Source organism: Stylophora pistillata, chromosome 4 (genome assembly GCF_964205215.1).
Source record: "Stylophora pistillata chromosome 4, jaStyPist1.2, whole genome shotgun sequence".
Classification (NCBI taxonomy): Eukaryota; Metazoa; Cnidaria; class Anthozoa; order Scleractinia; family Pocilloporidae; genus Stylophora; species Stylophora pistillata.
In genome coordinates this window covers 39,670,934-39,674,720 of record NC_142522.1, presented here as the reverse complement: position 1 = coordinate 39,674,720, position 3,787 = coordinate 39,670,934, and positions in this window count along the sequence as shown.

Genomic DNA, 3,787 nt, shown 5'->3' with positions numbered 1-3,787 from the left:
GACATTGCCGTTCAATTTTAGACACTAATGTCTCAGTTTAGATACTAGTGTCTCATTATAGAAGGTAGTTCCCGAGTTTAGATAGACTGTCTGATTCTGAACATTAGTGTCCGATTTAAGTAGTAAAGTCCAATTTTAGACCCTAGCGTCTGATTTTAGAATCCAATCTGCGAATTTTAGGCACCTGTGTCGAAATTTAAACATTGGAGTCCAATGTAAACATTACAGTTCGATTTTTTTACACTTATTCCCGATATTAGGAACGTATATCAGTCCCCTTCTCGACACTTAAATGTACGATTATGCGGGATTATAGACTCCACTCTCATATCTTAGACGCTACTGTCCGATTTTAAACACAAGTTTCCGATTTCCGACAGTACTGTCCAACATTGTACACTTTTATCCTATTTTGACACTACAGTCTGATTGTAGGTAATAGTGTTCAATATCAGACACCACTGTCTTACTTTGAACACTAGTCCAACGTCCGAGTTTGGTCACTGCTGTCTCATTTTGGATAGTAGTGTCCGAATTTAAACATAAGTGTCGGATTTTAGACAGTAGTGTCTGATTGTGGTGTCCCTTTTCGACACTAGTATACGATTTTAGACATTGGTATTTGATTTTAGACACTTGTCTACTATTTAAGATATTAGCGTGCTAATTTACCCTTTTTACACACCACGTTCCGATTTAAGACACAACTTTCAGATTTCGTGTGATTTTAGATAGTATTATCCGATTTTGGAAAAAAAAAACTAATTTTGGACACTAGAGTCCGAATTTGGACATTAGTGTCTGATTTTTGACCCCAGTGTCCAATATTGGACACTAATGTCCTATTTTAGAGTCTTATGTCCGATGGTAGATACCAGTTTTCCGAGTTTGGACACCAGTACCGATATTAGACACTTCCATCCGATTTTTGACAGTAGTTTTCGTTTTTTAGATAATCTTGAACGAATTTAAAACATATTTGGTCGAGCATTTAAACTCCAATTTTCGATTTTGAACACTAATGTGCAATTTTAGACACTAATGTCTGATTTTAGTCACTAGTTTTCGATTTTAGATATTATTTTTTTATTCAGACATTTTTTGATTTTTGACATTAGCGTCCTATTTTAGACAGTAGTGTCCGATTTTAGACACAAGAGACTGATTTTGAACATTAGTGTATGATTTTTGATCCTGATGTCCAATTGTAGACACTAGTGTCCGATTCATCCTTGAATCAAATATCCGATGTTAGATATAAGTTTACTGAGATTGGACACTTGTTTCCGATTTTAGACACTAGGTAAGGTAAGAAATTTATCTTTTAACAACATCCACTAATTTCATTTAAACGCGAAAAAAAATAAAGGCAAATTTTTGGTCAAAGTTCAATACGAACTAATGACCAACCCGGAACTTTCAAATGCACTCGCGCACAATGTAAAACCTGTCCTTTCATCCACAACGTCGAGAAAATATCGTGCACCTCCGCCGATGTCATCTATTGCATAACTTGCGCTAAGAGAATATTCTCTTGCTTGCAGTTATTGCAAAAAGATATGCATTGGCAAAAACAGGAAGACGACTGAAGCGATTCCGAGAACAACTTGGCGACATAGAAAGGAACGACAAGGACCCATTTAAACCAGTCGCTACACACTTTAATCTGCCTAAATTATTCTAAACAGCATATGGCAGTCTGCGGCCTTTCTCTACATCTAGGCAGTAGAGAAAGCTGAAAAACTCAAAATTGGTTGGTAGCGAATTAAAATAATAATAATAACAATAATAATAATAGTAAAATATTTATACCGCGCTAGTATTCTACTGTTCAAAGGCGCCTACAAAAACTTTAACATTAACACTTAAAACAGCTAATATTAATTATAAAAGGCTTTTCTAAAAAGAAAAATTTTTAATCTACTTTTAAAAACAGACACAGACTGAGCATTTCTAATTTCACATGGCAAAGCATTCCATAATGATGGTGCTGCTACAGAGAAGGATCTTGCGCCATATGTTTTCAAGGATGGAGAAACCAGAAGGTGCTTGGATGATGAGCGTAGTTGACGCGATGGGGTGTAAGATGTAAGCAAATCACAAATGTACGACGGTGCCAAGTTGTTAAGTACCTTGTAGGTTATGAGTAAAATCTTAAAAATAATATGTTGATTAACGGAAAGCCAATGAAGATTAAAAAGAACAGGCGTAATGTGATCATGCTTTTTTTGTAAGTGTGACGAGGCGCGCCGCGGCATTCTGGATGTGTTGTAGCTTTTTTATAGTGTAGGCTGGTAGGCCATACAAAAGGGAATTACAGTAATCCAGCTTCGAAGATACAAACATATGAAAAAGGACTGAGCCTGAGAAACTAAAAATCTGCGGAACGGTCCAGTTTATTTTGCAATAGTTGTCTTGTTCTAAAAAACATTCCTTTGGTTTTGCTCTAATTTAATATCAACCTGACTAGTCAACAACGATTTCTCGGCTCGTTTAAGATCTTCTTGGAGACATTTTCTGATTGTGCCGATCTCGGACCCCGTATAATAGATCACTATGTCGTCAGCATACATATTTATCCCGGAGTGCAGTAGACACGGGAGCAGATTTGTTATATATATCACAAATACTAAAGGAAAGGAAATAGTAAGGATCCTTATGAAACCCCGAATTCTTGAGGGAAGGCTGGATGACAATTTTTTCCATACTGTACTCTCTGTGTACAAATTGTGAGGTAATTTTGGAACCAATCGATGCTGCTTCCTCTTACTCTACATAGTGCTCTAGCTTGCCAATGAACATTGATGGTTGACAAGACAGAAGGCCCCTTATAGGTAAATGAAGGCAGCACCAGGCAGCTGTTGTCTGTTCATGTGCGCATGCTCTAATGTATGGTAAACCAAAAAGACTACAGCGGTTTCAGTAGGATGCTCTTAGAAAAGCCTGTAGTTGAACTTGAATCGCACGCTTCATGACTTTGGAAACAAGGGGGAAGACCGAAATTGGGCGATGGTTGTTTTCGTTTTCTTTTCTTCCATTCTTAAAAATGGGAGCTAGTGAGTTTCGCCTCTTTCCACTGAGGTGAAAATCTTAAGGTAAATGAGATAATTGACTGGCTTTGCCTGAACACGGAGGAGGCGTCTTTGAGGAGTCTTGCCGACAATGTCGAACCCGGTAGCGTTTGATTTTTTCGGCTTTGACTGTTCGTGGCGTACAAAACTGGCACAGACTTCTTGCAGCGAATAGATTCTTTAAGAGCACTCCCTAAGTTCCTTGCAACTGATGTAAAGAACCTATTATGTGGCTGAAGCAAGGTTGCTGAGCTGTGAAGTTTCCTTATTCCAAATATAGCTAAATGATCGAAAAAGCCGATAGGCAGTACTCCAGATACATAAAGTTCAGGCTTCGTGGCGAAAAGTCCTAGTGCTCGATTTTATACACAATTGCCAAATTTAGATAAAAGTGACTGGTTTGAACAGGTTTTAGACAATGAAGTCCGATATTGGACAGTCCGATTTTGGACTTTGTTGCCTGATTTTAGACACTAGCATCCGATTCTAGACACTACTGTCTGGTTTCAGCAACATGTGATTGATTTTGGACACTTACTTCCGATTATAGTCATTCTTGTTTGATTTTAGTCATAAGATATCTTACAAGGATCGGAATTGTCTGGGAAGTTCGCGAAGGTCAATGTCACGCAATGTGCTGTTTCGAGAATTTTCTAGAACTGTGACTCATCAGTTTAAAAATAGAGTTTGCTGTAATAGTGATAAATAGTTACTAT